The sequence below is a fragment of the Mustela erminea genome, chromosome X (genome assembly GCF_009829155.1).
Source record: "Mustela erminea isolate mMusErm1 chromosome X, mMusErm1.Pri, whole genome shotgun sequence".
In the NCBI taxonomy this organism is placed as follows: Eukaryota; Metazoa; Chordata; class Mammalia; order Carnivora; family Mustelidae; genus Mustela; species Mustela erminea.
The window spans coordinates 108804110-108827660 of record NC_045635.1 but is presented as its reverse complement, the minus strand read 5'-3'; the positions used below and the strand labels follow the sequence as shown (position 1 = coordinate 108827660).

The 23551-nt window shown below is 38.0% G+C and overlaps 1 pseudogene; it reads left to right on the top strand.

Moving 5' to 3' along the window:
* Nucleotides 1–12807: 12807 nt before the first annotated feature.
* On the top strand, nt 12808–16056 carry LOC116582354 (annotated as a pseudogene).
* Nucleotides 16057–23551: the final 7495 nt, after the last annotated feature.

Here is a 23551-nt window from a genome sequence, read left to right as displayed (position 1 = left end):
TTTGATTACTGTAACTTTGTTAATATCATTTGAAATCAGGAAGCATGATACCCCCCACTTTCTTTTTCTTTCTTAGGATTGCTTTGGCTATTTTTATTTCCACAAAATTTTATTTTGCTTATCTCCATAAAATTTTGAGATTGTGGTTTTTTTCTGTGAAAAAATGCCATTGTGATTTTAATAGCAATTGCATTGAATCTATAGATGACTTTGGGTAGTATGGACATTTTAACAATATTAGTTCTTCTGATCCATGAACTCAGGATACATTCCCATTAGTTTGAGTCTTCTTCAATTTCTTTCATCAAAGTCTTATAGTTTTCAATGACATCTTTTACCTCCTTGGTTCAATTTATTCCTAAGTGCTTTATTATTTTTGATGCTATTGTAAATTGGATTATTTTCTTTTTTTAATTTATTTTTTATTTATTTTCAGCATAACTATTCATTATTCTTGCACCACACCCAGTGCTCCATGCAATCCATGCCGTCTCCAATACCCACCACCTGGTTCCCCCAACCTCCCACCCCCCCACCACTTCAAGCCCTTTAGATTGTTTTTCAGAGTCCATAGTCTCTCATGGTTCACCTCTCCCTCCAATTTCCCCCAACTCCCCTATCCTCTATAACTCCCCATGTCCTCCATGCTATTTGTTATGCTCCACAAATAAGTGAAACCAAAAAGATTTTATTTTTAAGTAATCTCTACACCCAACATATGGCTTGAACTCACAACCTTGAGTTCAAGAATTTCATGCTCCTCTGACTGAACCAGCCAGGTGTCCCTGGATTATTTTTTTTTTTCAATTTTTTAAATTTTTTTATAAACATGTATTTTTATCCCCAGGGGTACAGGTCTGTGAATCGCCTCCCTGGATTATTTTTTTAAAATCTTTTTTTGATACTTTGTTATTAGTGTATAAAAGCACAACTGATCTTTGTATGTTGATTTTATATCCTGCAACTTTATGGAATTCATGTGTTAGTTCTAAGTTTTTTTGTGTAGTCTTTAGGGTTTTCTGTATTTGGTATCATGTCATATATGCAAATAGAGACAATTTTAATTTTTCTTTTCAATTTAGATGGCTTTTACTTCTTTTTCTTGTCCAATCACTCTGACTAGGACTTCTAGTGCTGTTGTGAATAGAAATGGTGAAAGTGGATAGATACTCTTGTCTTGTTCCTGATCTTAGAGAAAAGTTTTCATCTTTTCACCACTGAGTATGATGTTAGTTGTGGGTTTGTCATATATGGTCCTTTATTATATTGAGGTATGTTCCTTTAGTACCCACTTTTTTTTATCATTAAACGATGCTGAATTTTGTCATATGCTTTTTCTGCATCTACTGAATCATATGATTTTTATCTTTCATTCTTTTAGTGTAATGTATCACATCTATTGATTTGTGTATGTTGAATCATCCTTGTATCCAAGTGATAAATCCCAGTGGATCATGGCATATGATCCTTTTATTATTTTTTTATTTTAATTTTTATTTTCTGGCACATGATCCTTTTAATATGCTGTAGAATTTTGTTTGCTAGTATTTTGTTGAGAATTTTTACATGTATATTCATCAGAGATGTTTGGTAGTTTTTTTTTTTTTTCTCATACTGTCCTTATTTGGCTTTGGTATCAGGGTACTGTTGGTCTCATACAATATGTTTGAGAGTGTTCCCTCCTTTTCAATTTTTTGGAAGAGTTTGAGAAGTATTTATGTTATTTTTTCATCAGATATTTGTTAGAATTCACCTATGAAGCCATCTGGTTCTATTCTGAGCTTTACTTTGGAGGTTTTAGATTACTATTTTAATTTTCTAGGTCATAACTGGTCTGTTCAGAATTTCTATTTCCTTATGATTCAATATTTCTAAGTTGCATATTTCTAAGAATTTACTCATTTCTTTTAGGTTGTCCAATTTGTTGGTTTATAATTGTTCCTAGTAGTCTCTATGATCCTTTGTATGTGTATAGTACCAGTTGTAATATCTTTCATATCTGATTTTATTTATTTGCTTTCTCTTTCTTGTTTTCTTAGTTAGTCTAGCTAAAGGTCTCTTAATTTTCTTTATCTTTTCGATAAACCAGCTCTCGGTTTTTTTTTTTTTTAATTTTTTTTCAGTATTCCAGGCTCACCAAACCCCCCAACCCCCCTCCCTTCCAAAACCCTCAGTTTGTTTTTCAGGGTCCAAAGTCTTTCATTGTTCATCTCCTCCTCCAATTTCATAATCTTTTACATTGCTTTCTATTTTCTATTTTATTTCTTTCTGCTTTAACCTTTATTATTTTTTCCTTCTGCTAACTTGGGCTTTGTTTTTCTTTTTCTAGTTCCTTGAAGTGTAATGTTAGGTGGTTTATTTAAGACCTTTCTTTTTTCTAATGTAGATATTTACTGCTATAAACTTCTGGTTTTTCTTCTTCATCTTAGAAGTTTTGGCAGGAATATTTTAAAGGACAAGAAAAATATTATAATTTTATAATTATAATACTGTATTTTTTAAAAAAGAAAACATGCTAAAGTATCATTTTAAAAAGCCCAATGAACAGTTCTGTATCCTGAGTGTGTTGATGGTTACTCAGATCTACACATGTAATAAAATTTTATAGAACTGCATGCCAAAAAAGTGCATATAAAAACTGGTGAATGTTAAATAAGTTTTGTACCATAGTTAATAGTATTGTAGCAAAGCTAACATTCTGGTTTTGATGTTGTTCTATGGTTATGTAAGATATTAACATTGGTAGAGACTTTGTGAAATGTATATAAGAACTCTATTATAATTTTGCTATTTCTTTTGAGTCTTAAACTATTTCAAAATAAGATGTTATTTAAAAAGTCCATTCAAATGAAAAGATGCTCAACATCATTCATCATCAGGGAAATGCAAATCAAAACTTCAATGAGGTATCATTTCATACTTGTCAGAATAGCTAAAATGAACAACACAAGAAACAAATGATTGTGAGGATATGGAGAAAAAGGAACCCTCTTGTACTATTGGTCAAAGTGTAAACTGGTGCAGCCATTGTGGAAAACAGTATGGAGGTCCCTCAAAAAGTTAAAAATAGAACTACCTCCAATCCAGTAAACACACTACTGGATGTTTGCCCCCAAATGCAAGCACATTAATTTAAAGGGATATATGCATCCCAATATTTATAGCATCATTGTTTATAATAGCCAAGATACAGAAGGAGACCAAATGTCTACTGATAGATGAATGGATAAAGAAGATATGTTATACATAAACAATGGAATATTATTTAGCCATTAAAAAGAATATAATCTTGCCATTTGCAATGACATGGATGGAGCTAAAGAGCATAAAACAGCAAAATAAGTCAGCCAGAGAAAGACAAATAACATATGATTTCACTCATATGTGGAATTTAAAAAACAAAACAAAATGAAAAAACATGCAAAGGGAAAGACATATATAGAGAGGCAAACCAAGAAACAGACACTTAGCTATAGGAAACAAACTGATGGTTACCAGAGGGGAGGTGGGTGGGAGTGGGATGGATAAAGTAGGCAGTGGGGATTAAGGAGGGGGTTGGGTAAAATAGGTGATGGGGATTAAGGAGTGAGCTTGTTTTGATGAGCACTGAGTGATATATGGAATTGTTGAATGAGTACTTTGTACTGAGACTAATATAACACTGCATATTAACTACTGAACTTAAAAAAAGTCCATTTAAGAGATAAAACAAAGGAGGAAGTAAAGAATTCTATAAATCTTACTGCTAAGAGATATAACTATTAAAATTTTGGGGAACATTTTCCCTGATATCCCTATATTTATCGAGCACTTCTTATATGCCAGGAACTCCTCTAAGAACTTTATGTATATTATCTTACCAATTTCTTACAATAGCCTTCTTTGGTCCATACCATTATTATGCTCATTTTACAATAAAGAAACCAAAGCTTAGAGAAGATAACTTGTCTAAGGTCATATAATTAGTAAATTTCAGGACTAAAATGCAAGCTGAGGTATGTCTGATGCCTAAATTCAGGCATTTTTTTTCTTCACTATATTAATTCTCCTAACACCTCCAACTTGATCACACCCACTTTGTCTTCTTCCAGGTACTAGAATGTGACCTTCCTGAAATTTGGATTTATTGTTCCAGACAGCTACCTCAGTGGTTCCTATTAGGATAACTTTATACCACCCAATCTGCTTGCTTAGTCTTAGACTATATTATAACTTAAAATTCTCCAATTTATTTTTATTTTATTTTGATCTTTATTTTGATTTCCCAAGTTAGTCCTGTGTCTTTTTTTTCCCTAAAAAGTAGATGCCAAGAATTTTCACCACTTACAGAATTTGTTACTAGGATATCTGCCTTTAACTTACATATTTATAACTTTTGATTTCGTCTGATTTTAGCTTCTCTGGCCTTCTGTGCATCTTACCAGAATGATTTAATCTGAAAAATATTTAACTGGTTATATAGAAACCATCCCCTTTTTGTCTTTAGACTTTTGCTTCTTTCAAACATGGCATCGGGTTCCATAAGAGAGGTGTGTCCTGTACATACAATGTTAGCCTTTCCTTGCTTCTCTCTTACTTCAGTTTCTTCCCTTACCTATCCATTGATATGTACTATATTCTTTGATTTCATCAATATTTCTGCTATTTCATTTCTCTGCAAGAGTTTGAGAGGAAAATCATATAGCAAACATTCTTGTTTTGACCCAGACATATTTCACAGCATTTGACATTTTAAAAATTTCAGAGAAATTCTAATACTTGTCAATCAAATATTGCCTATCCCTTTTTTGCTCTTTCTAGTGCTTTGAGAAGTATGAATTCTGCCAGTTTCAGCACCTTCTGCAACCAGATTCCTTGTGTCACCTTGACAACCATTTCCCCTTCCTCCCAGGTGCCCCTGAAAACAGCAGCCTTCAAAGATTTGTTGAAAATTCTCTCCTCCAAAGTTGTGTTGAACTCAGCAGTGAGGCTGGCAGGGCTGAGGGTATTTCTCTTTTCCAACAACTGGATCCTGCCATTCACTTCTAGAGTTATCATGTCAGCTCTTCTATTAGCTTTCTCTTTCTTCTTTGAGTTGTACCTCAACATAAGACCATGCCCCTGGCCTTCTCTCTGCTCTAAAAATAATTCTGAAAAGAACCCCATGATCTAAATTTCTCATTTTACACTGTCAGTTTGTCCATTTTATCCATTAAGGCCACCACCAGATAATATTCTTCTCTCTTACTCACCTATTCTCAAATTTTCATAGGTCCTATATTTAGTTTTTAGTTTTCTCTTCCTCACTTATCTTCTTGACTCTGTATATAAATTTTCTTATTCTTTGATATTTGTTATTTTGCTTTTGTTTTTTCTTTCTGTACTCTCCATTAAACACATCTTCGTTTTGGAATTTGTGCTTAACTTTATAAAGCAATTGGCTTGGCTCTTTCCTTGGAATATTTTGTAGATCATTCTTGTCACATCCTGGAAGTGTCATAAAAGTTCTGAGAATTTATTCTGAGGAAATAGTAATTCATATGCATGAAGATGTATGTACATAAAAGGCTTTTGGCACAGTAATATTAAAATTGTGAAAAACTAGGTATAACCAAAATTTCTATCAATAAAAAAAATAAAAGACTAAATAAATTTTGGTATACCTTATAATGAAATACTAAAAATGCATTTGAAATGACAATGTAGAGTTATATTTATAGACATTTAAAGATTCTATAATATTTATTGAGTGAAAAGGCAGGTTAAAAAGTATAAATATACTATGATATGTATGGTATATTTGTTAAACAGTGGTGATTCTTGTTTAGCAGATTTGAATGTAAATATTGGCTTCATCATCTCATCCTTTATTTTTATGCTGAATAAATACCATTATATATACATATCAAATCTTTTTTTTTATAATTAATTTTTTTTAATTTTTTTTATAAACATATATTTTTATGCCCAGGGGTACAGGTCTGTGAATCACCAGGTTTACACACTTCACAGCACTCACCAAAGCACATACCCTCCCCAATGTCCATAATCCCACCCCCTTCTCCCAAACCCCCTCCCCCCAGCAACCCTCAGTTTGTTTTGTGAGATTAAGAGTCACTTATGGTTTGTCTCCCTCCCAATCCCATCTTGTTTCATTGATTCTTCTCCTACCCACTTAAGCCCCCATGTTGCATCACCACTTCCTCATATCAGGGAGATCATATGATAGTTGTCTTTCTCTGCTTGACTTATTTCGCTAAGCATGATACGCTCTAGTTCCATCCATGTTGTCGCAAATGGCAAGATTTCATTTCTTTTGATGGCTGCATAGTATTCCATTGTGTATATATACCACATCTTCTTGATCCATTCATCTGTTGATGGACATCTAGGTTCTTTCCATAGTTTGGCTATTGTGGACATTGCTGCTATAAACATTCGGGTACATGTGCCCCTTTGGATCACTACGTTTGTATCCTTAGGGTAAATACCCAATAGTGCAATTGCTGGGTCATAGGGCAGTTCTATTTTCAACATTTTGAGGAACCTCCATGCTGTTTTCCAGAGTGGCTGCACCAGCTTGCATTCCCACCAACAGTGTAGGAGGGTTCCCCTTTCTCCGCATCCTCGCCAGCATCTGTCATTTCCTGACTTGATGATTTTAGCCATTCTGACTGGTGTGAGGTGATATCTCATTGTGGTTTTGATTTGTATTTCCCTGATGCCGAGTGATATGGAACACTTTTTCATGTGTCTGTTGGCCATCTGGATGTCTTCTTTGCAGAAATGTCTGTTCATGTCCTCTGCCCATTTCTTGATTGGATTATTTGTTCTTTGGGTGTTGAGTTTGCTAAGTTCTTTATAGATTCTGGACACTAGTCCTTTATCTGATATGTCATTTGCAAATATCTTCTCCCATTCTGTCAGTTGTCTTTTGATTTTGTTAACTGTTTCCTTTGCTGTGCAAAAGCTTTTGATCTTGATGATCCCAATAGTTCATTTTTGCCCTTGCTTCCCTTGCCTTTTGCGTTGTTCCTAGGAAGATGTTGCTGAGGCAGAGGTCAAAGAGGTTGCTGCCTGTGTTCTCCTCAAGGATTTTGATGGATTCCTTTCACACATTGAGGTCCTTCATCCATTTTGAGTCTATTTTTGTGTGTGGTGTAAGGAAATGGTCCAATTTCATTTTTCTGCATGTGGCTGTCCAATTTTCCCAGCACCATATATTGAAGAGGCTGTCTTTTTTCCATTGGACATTCTTTCCTGCTTTGTCGAAGATTAGTTGACTGTAGAGTTGAGGGTCTATTTCTGGGCTCTCTATTCTGTTCCATTGATCTATGTGTCTCCTTTTGTGCCAGTACCATGCTGTCTTGATGACGACAGCTTTGTAATAGAGCTTGAAGTCCGGAATTGTGATGCCACCAACGTTGGCTTTCTTTTTCAATATCCCTTTGGCTATTCGAGGTCTTTTCTGGTTCCATATAAATTTTAGCATTATTTGTTCCATTTCTTTGAAAAAAATGGATGGTACTTTGATAGGAATTGCATTAAATGTGTAGATTGCTTTAGGTAGCATAGACATTTTCACAATATTTATTCTTCCAATCCAGGAGCATGGAACATTTTTCCATTTCTTTGTGTCTTCCTCAATTTCTTTCATGAGTACTTTATAGTTTTCTGAGTATAGATTCTGTGCCTCTTTGGTTAGGTTTATTCCTAGGTATCTTATGGTTTTGGGTGCAATTGTAAATGGGATTGACTCCTTAATTTCTCTTTCTTCTGTCTTGCTGTTGGTGTAGAGAAATGCAACTGATTTCTGTGCATTGATTTTATATCCTGACACTTTACTGAATTCCTGTATAAGTCCTAGCAGTTTTGGAGTGGAGTCTTTTGGGTTTTCCACATATAGTATCATATCATCTGCGAAGAGTGATAATTTGACTTCTTCTTTGCCGATTTGGATGCCTTTAATTTCCTTTTGTTGTCTGATTGCTGAGGCTAGGACCTCTAGTACTATGTTGAATAGCAGTGGTGATAATGGACATCCCTGCCGTGTTCCTGACCTTAGCGGAAAAGCTTTCAGTTTTTCTCCATTGAGAATGATATTTGCGGTGGGTTTTTCATAGATGGCTTTGATGATATTGAGGTATGTGCCCTCTATCCCTACACTTTGAAGAGTTTTGATCAGGAAGGGATGCTGTACTTTGTCAAATGCTTTTTCAGCATCTATTGAGAGTATCATATGGTTCTTGTTCTTTCTTTTATTGATGTGTTGTATCACATTGACTGATTTGCGGATGTTGAACCAACCTTGCAGCCCTGGAATAAATCCCACTTGGTCGTGGTGAATAATCTTTTTAATGTACTGTTGAATCCTATTGGCTAGTATTTTGTTGAGTATTTTCGCATCTGTGTTCATCAAGGATATCGGTCTATAGCTCTCTTTTTTGGTGGGATCCTTGTCTGGTTTTGGGATCAAGGTGATGCTGGCCTCATGAAATGAGTTTGGAAGTTTTCCTTCCATTTCTATTTTTTGGAACAGTTTCAGGAGAATAGGAATTAGTTCTTCTTTAAATGTTTGGTAGAATTCCCCCGGGAAGCCGTCTGGCCCTGGGCTTTTGTTTGTTTGGAGATTTTTAATGACTGTTTCAATCTCCTTACTGGTTATGGGTCTGTTCAGGCTTTCTATTTCTTCCTGGTTCAGTTGTGGTAGTTTATATGTTTCTAGGAATGCATCCGTTTCTTCCAGATTGTCAAATTTATTGGCGTAGAGTTGCGCATAGTATGTTCTTATAATAGTTTGTATTTCTTTGGTGTTAGTTGTGATCTCTCCTCTTTCATTCATGATTTTATTTGGGTCCTTTCTCTTTTCTTTTTGATAAGTCGGGCCAGGGGTTTATCAATTTTATTAATTCCTTCAAAGAACCAGCTCCTAGTTTCGTTGATTTGTTCTATTGTTTTTTTGGTTTCTATTTCATTGATTTCTGCTCTGATCTTTATGATTTCTCTTCTCCTGCTGGGCTTAGGGTTTCTTTCTTGTTCTTTCTCCAGCTCCTTTAGGTGTAGGGTTAGGATGTGTACCTGAGACCTTTCTTGTTTCTTGAGAAAGGCTTGTACCGCTATATATTTTCCTCTCAGGACTGCCTTTGTTGTGTCCCACAGATTTTGAACCGTTGTATTTTCATTATCATTTGTTTCCATGATTTTTTTCAATTCTTCTTTAATTTCCCAGTTGACCCATTCATTCTTTAGAAGGATGCTGTTTAGTCTCCATGTATTTGGGTTCTTTCCAAACTTCCTTTTGTGGTTGAGTTCTAGCTTTAGAGCATTGTGGTCTGAAAATATGCAGGGAATGATCCCAATCTTTTGATACCGGTTGAGTCCTGATTTAGGAGCGAGGATGTGATCTATTCTGGAGAATGTTCCATGTGCACTAGAGAAGAATGTGTATTCTGTTGCTTTGGGATGAAATGTTCTGAATATATCTGTGATGTCCATCTGGTCCAGTGTGTCGTTTAAGGCCTTTATTTCCTTGCTGATCTTTTGCTTGGATGATCTGTCCATTTCAGTGAGGGGAGTGTTAAAGTCCCCTACTATTATTGTATTATTGTTGATGTGTTTCTTTGATTTTGTTATTAATTGGTTTATATAGTTGGCTGCTCCCACGTTGGGGGCATAGATATTTAAAATTGTTAAATCTTCTTGTTGGACAGACCCTTTGAGTATGATATAGTGTCCTTCCTCATCTCTTATTATAGTCTTTGGCTTAAAATTGAATTGATCTGATATAAGGATTGCCACTCCTGCTTTCTTCTGATGTCCATTAGCCTGGTAAATTCTTTTCCACCCCCTCACTTTAAATCTGGAGGTGTCTTCTGGCTTAAAATGAGTTTCTTGGAGGCAACATATAAATGGGTTTTGTTTTTTTATCCATTCTGATACCCTGTGTCTTTTGACAGGGGCATTTAGCCCATTAACATTCAGGGTAACTATTGAGAGATATGAATTTAGTGCCATTGTATTGCCTGTAAGGTGACTGTTACTGTATATGGTCTCTGTTCCTTACTGATCTACCACTTGTAGGCTCTCTCTTTGCTTAGAGGACCCCTTTCAAGATTTCCTGTAGAGCTGGTTTGGTATTTGCAAATTCTTTCAGTTTTTGTTTGTCCTGGAAGCTTTTAATCTCTCCTTCTATTTTCAATGATAGCCTAGCTGGATATAGTATTCTTGGCTGCATGTTTTTCTCGTTTAGTGCTCTGAAAATATCATGCCAGCTCTTTCTGGCCTGCCAGGTCTCTGTGGATAAGTCAGCTGCCAATCTAATATTTTTACCATTGTATGTTACAGACTTCTTTTCCCGGGCTGCTTTCAGGATTTTCTCTTTGTCACTGAGACTTGTAAATTTTACTATTAGGTGACGGGGTGTGGGCCTATTCTTATTGATTTTGAGGGGCGTTCTCTGAACCTCCTGAATTTTGATGCTCGTTCCCTTTGCCATATTGGGGAAATTCTCCCCAATAATTCTCTCCAGTATACCTTCTGCTCCCCTCTCTCTTTCTTCTTCTTCTGGAATCCCAATTATTCTAATGTTGTTTCGTCTTATGGTGTCACTTATCTCTCCAATTCTCCCCTCGTGGTCCAGTAGCTGTTTGTCCCTCTTTTGCTCAGCTTCTTTATTCTCTGTCATTTGGTCTTCTATATCACTAATTCTTTCTTCTGCCTCATTTATCCTAGCAGTGAGAGCCTCCATTTTTGATTGCACCTCATTAATAGCTTTTTTGATTTCAACTTGGTTAGATTTTAGTTCTTTTATTTCTCCAGAAAGGGCTTTTATATCTCTCGAGAGGGTTTCTCTAATATCTTCCATGCCTTTTTCGAGCCCGGCTAGAACCTTGAGAATTGTCATTCTGAACTCTAGATCTGACATATTACCAATGTCTGTATTGATTAGGTCCCTAGCCTTCGGTACTGCCTCTTGTTCTTTTTTTTGTGTTGAATTTTTCCGTCTTGTCATTTTGTCCAGATAAGTGTATATGAAGGGGCAAGTAAAATACTAAAAGGGTGGCAACAACCCTAGGAAAAAATGCTTTAACCAAATTAGAAGAGATCCAAAATCGTGAGGGGGGAGAAAGGGGATAAAAAGAGGTTCAAAAAGGAAGAAAGAAAAAAAAAAGAAAAAAGAAAAAAAAAAGAAAAGAAAAGAATTAAAAAAAAAAAACACCTAAGAAAAATGTAAAAAAGAAAAAATATATATATTAGATAAACTAGTAAAAAATCGTTAAAAAAGAAATTTGTAACAGTTAAAAAAAAAAATTTTACCCGAAGGCGAGAAAAAAAAAACAAAAAATGAAAAAGAAAAAAAATTAAATTAACTGCAAGACGAAAAAAAAAATCACAGGGAAAAAGCCATGAGTTCTGTGCTTGGCTTTCTCCTCCTCTGGAATTCTGCTGCTCTCCTTGGTGTTGAAACCGCACTCCTTGGTAGGTGAACTTGGTCTCGGCTGGATTTCTTGTTGATCTTCTGGGGGAGGGGCCTGTTGTAGTGATTCTCAATTGTCTTTGCCCCAGGTGGAATTACACCGCCCTTACCTGGGGCCGGGGTGAGTAATCAGCTCGTGTTTGCTTTCAGGAGCTTTTGTTCCCTGAGCGCTTTCCGTACAGTTCCGGAGGACGGGAATACAAATGGCGGCCTCCTGCTCTCCGGCCCGGAGGAGCCGAGAGCCCAGGGCCGCACTCCTCAGTGCGGCCTCAGAGAACAGCGCCAGTTACGCCCGTCTGCCTGACCTCCGGCCGCGCTCGGAGCTCACCGAGCCTGCGACCGGTTCAAGGTAACACCGAACTGTGAGCTTACTGTCGGCTCTGTCTCTGTAGCTGGCTTTCCCGTTCCAATACCCGCAAGCTCTGCGACACTCAGACACCCCCGATCCTTCTGTGACCCTGCGGGACCTGAGGCTACGCTGAACCCGCGTGGGCTTCGCCCCGGTTTAGCCTCTGGAGCGATGTCCCTCAGTGGAACAGACTTTTAAAAGTCCTGATTTTGTGCGCGGTTGCTCCGCCGCTTGCCGGGAGCCGGCCCCTCCCCCCGGGGTCTATCTTCCCGTCGCTTTGGATTCACTTCTCCGCCGGTCCTACCTTTCAGAAAGTGGTTGTTTTTCTGTTTCCAGAATTGCTGTTCTTCTTCTCTTCGATCTGCTGATGGATTTTCAGGTGTTTGCAATCTTTAGATAAGCTATCTAGCTGATCTCCGGCTAGCTGAGGCAGTCTCAGCCTGCTACTTCTCCGCCATCTTGACTCGCCCATATCAAATCTTTTTTATCCATCCAACTATTGATGGACATTTGGGTGGCTTCCATATCTTGGCTACTATAATAATGATGCAGTAAACATAGGGGTGCATATATCTCTTTGAAGTAGTGTTTTTGTTTTCTTTGAGTAAATACCCAGTAGTGGAATTATTGGGTCATATGGTATTTTTATTTTTAATTTTTTGAAGAACTTTCATATTGTTTTCCACAGTGGCCATACAAATTTACTTTCCCACCAATAGGGCACAAGGGTTCCTTTTTCTCCACATCCTTACCAACGCTTGTTATTTCTTATCTTTTTTATTTTATCCATTCTGATATGTGTCAAGCAATATCTTACTGTGATTTGCAATTTCCTGATGATGAGCAATTTTGAGTATTTTTTCATGGGTCTGTCAGTTATTTGTATGTCTTTTTTGGAAATATATCTATTCAGATCCTCTGCCCATTTTAAATTGGGTTATTTGTTTTTTGTGTGTGTTCCTGAATATTCTTTAAATATGTCTTTTAAATATGTTCAAGAAACATGAATTGGTTGAAGATACATACACTATCAAGTGATGAAAATTCTGTGTCATATATAAGTAAAACTTCATTCTTCAAGTATTCAATAAGCATTGTAATATCCTACAATGTAAGAGGCATAGTATTGAACACAGTGAGCTGAATACATAGCTGAAAAAGATACAGTACCTGTATTTTAGTCTGGTGGGGGGTATAAAACATATGTCCATAGGTAGAATGTGATCGGTATCACAGAGCCAAGGTAACTAATAGTTCTAGGACTTCAGAGAAGAGACTGATCTCATCTGACTGAAGGATTTATGAAGGGGATACCATTTGAACAACATCTTGGAGGGCAAGTGGGGAGTGGCATTTTTTTTTGAGAACTAGGATTAGTACAATTGGATAGGAGAGGAAAAAATGACTAGAATGTTGAATTATAGAATGTCTGACCTTGAAGGGTCATTTGAGATAATTTAATGTATCCCCTCCATTTTATAGGTGAAGAAACAGGTAACTTGTTCAAAGTAATCAAGCCAGTTTGTAGTAGTTTGGCATTATAGCTTTATTTTATTTTATTTTTTTGTATTGACTTTTTAAAAAAATTTTTTCAATTTATTTATTTTCAGAAAAACAGTATTCATTATTTTTTCACCACACCCAGTGCTCCATGCAATCTGTGCCCTCTATAATACCCACCACTTGGTACCCCAACCTTCCACCTCCCCGCCACTTCAAACCCCTCAGATTGTTTTTCAGAGTCCATAGTCTCTCGTGATTCACCTCCCCTTCCAATTTACCCCAATTCCCTTCTCCTCTCTAACACCCCTTGTCCTCCATGATATTTGTTATGCCCCACAAATAAGTGAAACCATATGATAATTGACTCTCTCTGCTTGATTTATTTCACTCAGCATAATCTCTTCCAGACCCGTCCATGTTGCTACAAAAGTTGGGTATTCATCCTTTCTGATGGATGCATAATACTCCATAGCGTATATGGACCACATCTTCCTCATCCATTTGTCCGTTGAAGGGCATCTTGGTTCTTTCCATAGTTTGGCAACCGTGGCCATTGCTGCTATAAACATTGGGATACAGATGGCCCTTCTTTTCACGACATCTGTATCCTTGGGGTAAATACCCAGGAGTGCAATTGCAGGGTCATAGGGAAGCTCTATTTTTAATTTCTTGAGGAATCTCCACACTGTTCTCCAAAGAGGCTGCACCAACTTGCATTCCCACCAACAGTGTAAAATATATTTCAGTTTTTTTGATAGGCAGTGGAAAACACCGTGGATTTTTGATCAGCAGGGTGATAACAGTAGATATAATAATACTAGTTCACGCATATTACATGTTTATCATGCAGCAAGCCGGGGGCTAACTTTTATGTGATATTTCATTTATTCCACTCTAGGAGATAGGTACCATTATTAGCCATATTTGAAAGATGAATGAAATAATGCTTTTAGGTTAAGTGAATTCCCCAAGCTCACAGAGCTACATAAACAGTAGAGCTGAGATTTGAACCCAATAGTCTAGCTCCAAAGCCTAAGCCCTGAATGACTATACTAAACTACAGTCAAAATGATGCATTAGGAAGTGGCAGTAGGTCAGAGGATGAATAGGAATAAGAGAAAGAATAGAGATAGGAAGACCAGTTAGGAGATGAATGTAGTAATTCAGGGAAGAAGTGACTAGGCCCAAATTATAGTTGGGAGTTACTAGAATGGAAGAAAAGGAGAGACCCACGAAGTATTTTAAAAGAAGACATAATATGTTGGATGAACTGTTGGGAAAGAGAAAAAAGTGATTAGGAAGCTCTGTGAGTCAAGAGTGTGAGACGATTTCCAAAGGAAAGGAGTGTAAGTTTAAAAACTACATTGAGGGGCACCTGGGTGGCTCAGTGGGTTAAAGCCTCTGCCTTCAGCTCAGGTCATGATCCCAGGGTCCTGGGATCGAGCCCCGCATTAGGCTCTCTGCTCGGCAGGGAGCCTGCTTCCACCTCTCTCTCTCTGCCTGCCTCTCTGCCTACTTGTGATCTCTGCCTCTCAAAGAAATAAAAAAATCTTTAAAAAAATTAAAAACTATATTGATAGAGGTATAATAGCTACAGAAAGAAAAATAACAGCTTTGCTTTAACAGCTATGAGCAATCCAAATTTAAAGCATCCAGTTTAGAGACTTGAGATTGATAAGCTGAAGCATATTTAAAAAAGGATGGCTGGGGGTGCCTGGGTGTCTCAGTCATTGTCTGCCTTCTCCTCCTCTTCCTCCTTTTTCTTTTTGGATTTGGATGGCACATTTTATTACAGAGTGATAAGGACAAAATATTAGAAGTTTTAAAATAAACTTCCGCTTTTTTGATTGGCTAAAGATGCTCAGGTTATGATCCCAAGATCCTGGGAGCCAGGCCCACATCAGGCTCCCTGCTCAGCTACCACAGCTTGTGTTCCCTCTCTGACTGTATCTCTCTCTGTCAAATAAATCATTTTTTAAATATTTTATTTATTTGACAGACTGAGATCACAAGTAGGCAGACAGGCAGGCAGAGAGAGCGTGCGGGGGAAGCAGGCTCCCCACTGAGCAGAGTCTGATGTGGAGCTCTATCCCAGAACTCTGGGATCATGACCTGAGTCGAAGACAGAGGCTTTAGCTCACTAAGCCACCCAGGCGCCCTGTCAAATAAATCTTAAAAAAAAAAAAAAAAAAAAAAAACAAGATGACTAGGCCCCAGGCTTAGCTGGTGTCCAGCAGGGTAGGGCCAAGTTTGGACCCAGAGTAGAGCCAGCTGGGTGGGCGCCAAGTCCGTGCCCACCTCCCCTACACCCCTGCCACTGTGGCCCAGAACACACTGTCCTAGCACTTCTACTAGGTGGACATCGATGAGTTTGATGAGAACAAATTCGTGGACAAGCAGGAAGAGGCGGCGGCAGCAGCAGACACTGAGCCAGGCCTGGACCTTAGCAAGGTGGATGGCATTCTGTAGTAAGCGGACATGCTTCCGGCATTTCATGCAGCCTTACATAACTCTCCCATTAGCACGAAGAATCAAGCCGTGAAGGAATGAGCCTAGTTTGTGGTGCTGAAAGTGCTTACAAACTTTAAGAGCAGTGCAGTTGTGCAGGCTGTGCACTCACGGGACAGAAATGACATTGACTTGCTAATGAGGTACAATTTATAAAGGGTTTGAGAAGCCCACAGAAAACAGCAGCGTGGTGTTACTCCAGTTGCATAAAAAGGCATTAGCAGTAGCAGCACTAGGCTCCATTATGATTTCTTTTTTTTTTAAAGATTTTATTTATTTATTTGACAGATGGAGATCACAAGTAGGCAGAGAAGCAGGCAGAGAGAGAAGAGGAAGCAGGCTCCCCACTGAGCAGAGAGCCCGATGTGGGGCTCGATCCCAGATTCCAGGACCTTGGGACCACAACCTGGGCTGAAGGCAGAGGCTTTAACCCACTGAGCCACCCAGGCGTTCCTCCATTATGAGTTCTTAAAGCAAGAATGACTGTTTTAAAAAATAAAAAGACTCATGTTACCTTGAGAAGAATTTTGTATGTATAGGCTGATGAAGAATTGATTGACAAAGGACCATCTTCCTAGGAACTCCCAACTAAACCATTTCAGGACATTCATCCACTAAAGTTTATTTTATTTTCAAGGTGGAGGGAGAAATTGTCTGTTTCCTAAATCCTTTGCTGGATCTGCTAATCTATGCCTTCATCCACAAGTAACACAGAACTAGGTGGTAATTGTCTACTGGAGTCGCTGGCCAGCGTTGGTCAGTTATACCTGTGTGCTCTGCCCATTTCAAATGGGGTAGGGACGATTTGGGCAGGTACAGAGCCAAAAGCTGTGGTAAAAGGGAGAACTTATTTTTTGATATAAAACTTCAGGGGTTTTTACAGACATACTGTCTTCCCAGAGAAGACAGGCTCTCTTGGATTCATTACAAATTGCCTGCTACATCATAAAGCTGTTGGTTTATTATTTTAAAAAAATATGACTAGGATGGTAAAAGGACTTGATGACTACCAGTCATAGGAATAGGGCCTGATTAACTTGGAGAAGAGAAGGCGCAGGGATGGTCATGATAACTGTCCTTAGACATCTGAAAGACTGTCATACAGAAGTGAAAAACGGATTGCATTTTTTGTAAGGTATCATGAAGCAGAAGCAGCGATGATTGGTAGAAGAAATCAGGAGAGATTTTGGGTACAATATAAGGAAGAAATATACAGAAGTGGGAACTCTGCTGATAGAGAAAGTTACAGTGAAAGATGTTGGTGGAATGAATGCCTTTGGAAATGTTGCTAGTTTGGCTCTGGGTCTGGAATGGTCCAAGAATCACCTAATAACAACTTGTTGAGAATGCTAGAAAGAAATTTCAATAGAAAGGTGGCTAAACAAGGTGAGTTTTAAGGGTTCTTCCATCACTAAGATTCTTTGGATTTGTGGTTGGAGAAAGTTCGAGAACTTAAAACTGTAACAGCTGTTTTTTCTCAAGAATGATGAACTAAAGATTCCAGTGGAATCATGGACAAGTCTCTGGAAAGACAGTTAATTATATTACATATGTGTAGTCCTGAAATTGAAAAGAGATAACTCAAGAAGATGCTTTCCAGTGACTGAAAGTGTGCCCAGAAAAGAATGGTGGCCAATTCTGTTCGTATAGTAATGGCTGCATAGGGTACTGCCGAGAGAAGTGGTTTGAGGCCTTATCTGAACCAGCAGGAAAGAAGGCCATGATCAGTTAATGATGTCTACTCAGTAGGTGTTGGATGGGAGAGTGACAGCATGCACACCTCAAAAACGTACTATCCTTGTAGTAGAGGAGAGAGTTATAGATTACTGCCAAAAACTATTATTATTTGTACCTTGCTAGGTCAAAGAGTTAAAATCCATGACTACTAATACTTAATCTTCATGTATTTTCTGGCCATCAGCTTCAGATATAAGATGAGCCTTGATTCTGACCATAGTATATTTTCCTGACTTTCGTTAAAGATGAGTCCTGGCCCTTACCACAGACTGAGTCCTATTCTGGCCACAGTTGGCACCTAAACTCTAGACAGCTATTACACAATGATCATTATCAGTTGGGTTAAGGCAAACTCATTCTCACCACTAGAGACACAGTTCAAGGCCTGTGTTTTACTAGAAGTGGGTCAGTAGCTGTGCTTTTTGTTTGTGAAGGACAGTGCATTATTGATATAGCAAGATGCCTGTCAGTGTTTCTTCTCCAATTCTCCAACTGCAAAGACCACAAATGCTTTATTGCCACGGGAGACAGTATTTTTAAAAAATGGGAAGAAAAAATGAAACTCAAGTGAAAGAAATAATTTCCTGTGACTGTGAAAACATAAAGCAAATGCCTGAACATGATTTTAAATGGGTCTGTGAATGTGGCTGATGGAGGGAAGCTTTCTTGGAAAGGATGTGTACTGTGAGTGCTGCCGGGTACAGAGCACATTAGGGGGTAAGGAAGCCAGGAACCATGTGCTGGAAGTCAGTTTCTATTAAATTAATAGACTTCATACAGCTACCAATTTTTGTCTGGATAAATGGGTTTTTAGAATAATAATTTCTTAAAAGTCATGAAGTGACTTGATGAAGATAGTAATAAAACTGTCAGAGTCTCTACGTTGGCTGAAGTTGGGTTGTAATAGGGGATTTAAAAAATATCTAAATCTTTCAGAATGTGGGGAGAGGAGAATGGAGGAATTAGAGCTCCATTTGATTCCTGTACTGGGGCAAGGGAGGTGGAGGCTTTGGAATGTATGGGAACAGCTCTGTCCAATAGAATTTTCTGTAATGATGGAAATGTTCTATATCTGCATTGTCTAATACAGTAGCCACTGACAACCTATGGCTATTGATCACTTGAAATGTGGATAGTGTGACTGAGGAACTTAACTTTAAATCTTATTTAATTGTAATTAATTTAAAATTAAATTGCCATAGGTGTCTAGTGGCTACCACATTGGACAGCTTAGCATAGAATTTAGGTCAGTTTCTAGATCTAAGAGCAACCAAAGTATAAGAAAAACAGAAAAACCAGGTGCGCCTGGGTGGCTCAGTGGGTTAAAGCCTCTGCCTTCGGCTCAGGTTATGATACTGGGGTCCTGGGATCGAGCCCCGCATTGGGCTCTCTGCTCAGTGGGGAGCCTGCTTCCTCTCTCTCTCTGCCTGCCTCTCTGCCTACTTGTGATTTCTGTCTGTCAAATAAATAAATAAAAACTTAAAAAAAAAGAAAAACAGAAAAACCAGGAAATCCATACGTCTAAGCCCAGTTTATACCGCTATTGAGAAGAATAGGCTTTTCTTAACTTTAGATAGACCCTTCACCTTGATTTTATATGAGATCATGCCAGTATTTGTGGAAGTCTGTGTCTCTGTGGTCAATCTAGGGATATGGAAAGTTCAAAACATATTGTCCTTGACTAATGGGTATTAATGAATTTTATGAAAGTAACATATCTTGTTTGAAGCAGAGAAATGAATATTTCACAAAAGAAATGTAAATAATATTTTTTATTAGAGAATTAACTAATGTTTCTTCTGTGCTGCAGATATAACAACCGGACTGCCATCTTTATGTGGGATATTTATAATTTAGTCAAAGCTCAAAAACTTAATATCTATTCCAATGACATATTTTTGGTGACTTGGACTACAGAATGAAACAGGAAAAAATGATATACCATAAACCAAATGAATGTCTTTAGGTATAATTTGGATAATGAAGAAGATCTTAGACTTGATTAGCTTCCATTTATCCTACTGTTCTTCTAATTATTTTAATTTTGAGGTATAGTTCTTGAATTTGCAACTTGTTTCCTATGTGCTATCTTTATTCTTTTTAATTTCCCCCCACGCTATCATAGTGTATTCAAATAACTTGAAGAAGTCTACTGTAGCTGGTGCATTGGTTATAATGGTGTATGGTAAAATATAATAGCAGGGCAAGATTATGAAAGGCTTTGAAAGCCATGTTGAACTATTCAGGCTTTATCCTAGGAGCAGCGGGAGTGACATGAGGTTTTTTAGAAATGAAATGCAGCATGGGGAATGAACTAGAGAGCAGGGGATGTGAAACCTTGATCAGTTGGAAGGTTAGTGCAATAGTTAAGGTGAAAGACAATGATGATGACCTAAGGTGATGATTGCAGTATAGATGGAAAAAAGTAGACAGATTAAAGAAATAGTTAAGAAGTAGCATTACTAGAACTTTGTGAGTAATCAGATGAAGAAGGATTAGACTGTACTCCCTGTGGGTAGCCTCTTCTTTTGCCCTGTGCTTTTCCTGAGATAAGACTCATCACTCTGTCATTTATCCCACAAATAAATCTACTTCCCCCAATGGGAAATGTACATTTTGCTGACATTTCATGGGGGAATGTAAGACCTGGTTACATTGTATACCACAGAGTGAAATTTAATCTGATTCCTCATGTCTCTTTCCTATTTAACTCTCCTCAGATCTTTCACCTCTTTCTTACTTTACTCATCCTCTCTCCTGAGTTCCTCTGCTCTCTTGCCTCCTCTTACATTCTATTTTACCTCTATCCCCTTTCTGTTGTCTTTTTAAATTTTTAATTTAATTTAATTTATTATTATTTTTTTTCTATTTATTTTTTATGGTTAAAAATTTTTTTTGTTTCTTTTCAGCATAACAGTAGTCATTGTTTTTGCACCACACCCAGTGCTCCATGCAATCCATGCCCTCTATAATACCCACCACCTTGTTCCCCCAACCTCCCAACCCCCGCCCCTTCAAAACCCTCAGATTGTTTTACAGAGTCCATAGTCTCTCATGGTTATTATTATTATTTTAAGTAGGCCCCTGCCCCAGGTGGGACTTGAACTCATGACCATGAGATTAAAGTCACATGCTCTACCAAATGAGCCAGCCAGCTACCCCTGTCTCCTTTCTTATAGAGAACAATTTAATTTTTTTCTGAGCTTCTTCAGTTTATATACTTATGTAGCAACTCAGGTTTCCATTTTGTTTGGGATCTTCATCTTTAGAAGGCAGGGGACATTACTTATGATAGTCAATATTGCTGATTTTTTTCTTTTTCTTTAAAGCTCCAATATGGCTAGATACTGCCATTACTGATCCTGTATTTATTTAAAATTTTGATAATGTGTTCATTGTGTGTTTTGTATAATTCTTTACTTAAAAATTGTTGCATTAAAATATTATTTGTATTGATTCTGAGTCTTTTGCTACCTCTTTACATTTTGCATCCAAGGGCAGTGCCTCACTTGTCCTGGCCTTTAATAATCCTTAGGGATTTTAGAAATGCATTTTAATGTGCTTTATACAAGTATAATTTTCCTGAAATACAGGCTTTCTTGAGCTACCCAGCCTGACCTTTTTTATATTAATGCTTCTTACTGCCTGTCAAAAGGTGGTGTTAGAGGAAAAGTTAAGAATTGATTTTACTCCAGAATACATGAAGTAAATAGTTGGTCATAAACAAGTCAGGGTGTGGTTAAGTGATAAATGTGTGGAACAATGTTAGATGTTTTAGAGGGCAGCAAGATGGGCCAGGGCAACAGATAGCTGGACTGAAAATTAAGCCAAAATGTCTGGGAGATCCCATCTCAGTAATGAATTCAGCTCCATGTTCAGAAAAATCTAGTACAGGCAACAGTTCAGGTATATGGCCAGCATCAGGAGATCCGTCAGGGAACAATTTTTCTGGAACGGAGGAGAATAGCACTGCAGAGTTTAGAAGCAGAAAAAATGCACAAGCACAAGATATTTGGTGAGGTGGAAGTCTGGTGGCATCTGAATAGGGTGGCTTTAAAACTAGAAGAAGAGGAAATGAAAGTTGAGGATAATCAACATTTTTTGCTCTGTGTGGTTGAAGCAGGGATAAGGAACATGTTGGTCCCAAGCTTGTGGCTCCTTCTGCAAATGGCTTAAGTCATAAGAAGTGGCACAACTAGAGAGGAGAAGAGCCAGGCAAGACACTAGCGTTAAGTAAATGCCTAGAAACAGGAATTTTTTTTTTAAATTTTTTATTTTTTATAAACATATATTTTTATCCCCAGGGGTACAGGTCTGTGAATCACTAGGTTTACACACTTCACAGCACTCACCAAAGCACATACCCTCCCCAATGTCCATAATCCCACCCCCTTCTCCCAAACCCCCTCCCCCCAGCAACCCTCAGTTTGTTTTGTGAGATTAAGAGTCACTTATGGTTTGTCTCCCTCCCAATCCCATCTTGTTTCATTGATTCTTCTCCTACCCACTTAAGCCCCCATGTTGCATCACCACTTCCTCATATCAGGGAGATCATATGATAGTTGTCTTTCTCTGCTTGACTTATTTCGCTAAGCATGATACGCTCTAGTTCCATCCATGTTGTCGCAAATGGCAAGATTTCATTTCTTTTGATGGCTGCATAGTATTCCATTGTGTATATATACCACATCTTCTTGATCCATTCATCTGTTGATGGACATCTAGGTTCTTTCCATAGTTTGGCTATTGTGGACATTGCTGCTATAAACATTCGGGTACATGTGCCCCTTTGGATCACTACGTTTGTATCCTTAGGGTAAATACCCAATAGTGCAATTGCTGGGTCATAGGGCAGTTCTATTTTCAACATTTTGAGGAACCTCCATGCTGTTTTCCAGAGTGGCTGCACCAGCTTGCATTCCCACCAACAGTGTAGGAGGGTTCCCCTTTCTCCTCATCCTCGCCAGCATCTGTCATTTCCTGACTTGTTGATTTTAGCCATTCTGACTGGTGTGAGGTGATATCTCATTGTGGTTTTGATTTGTATTTCCCTGATGCCGAGTGATATGGAGCACTTTTTCATGTGTCTGTTGGCCATCTGGATGTCTTCTTTGCAGAAATGTCTGTTCATGTCCTCTGCCCATTTCTTGATTGGATTATTTGTTCTTTGGGTGTTGAGTTTGCTAAGTTCTTTATAGATTCTGGACACTAGTCCTTTATCTGATATGTCGTTTGCAAATATCTTCTCCCATTCTGTCAGTTGTCTTTTGATTTTGTTAACTGTTTCCTTTGCTGTGCAAAAGCTTTTGATCTTGATGAAATCCCAATAGTTCATTTTTGCCCTTGCTTCCCTTGCCTTTGGCATTGTTCCTAGGAAGATGTTGCTGCGGCTGAGGTCGAAGAGGATGCTGCCTGTGTTCTCCTCAAGGATTTTGATGGATTCCTTTCGCACATTGAGGTCCTTCATCCATTTTGAGTCTATTTTTGTGTGTGGTGTAAGGAAATGGTCCAATTTCATTTTTCTGCATGTGGCTGTCCAATTTTCCCAGCACCATATATTGAAGAGGCTGTCTTTTTTCCATTGGACATTCTTTCCTGCTTTGTCGAAGATTAGTTGACTGTAGAGTTGAGGGTCTATTTCTGGGCTCTCTATTCTGTTCCATTGATCTATGTGTCTGTTTTTGTGCCAGTACCATGCTGTCTTGATGATGACAGCTTTGTAATAGAGCTTGAAGTCCGGAATTGTGATGCCACCAACGTTGGCTTTCTTTTTCAATATCCCTTTGGCTATTCGAGGTCTTTTCTGGTTCCATATGAATTTTAGAATTATTTGTTCCATTTCTTTGAAAAAGATGGATGGTACTTTGATAGGAATTGCATTAAATGTGTAGATTGCTTTAGGTAGCATAGACATTTTCACAATATTTATTCTTCCAATCCAGGAGCATGGAACATTTTTCCATTTCTTTGTGTCTTCCTCAATTTCTTTCATGAGTACT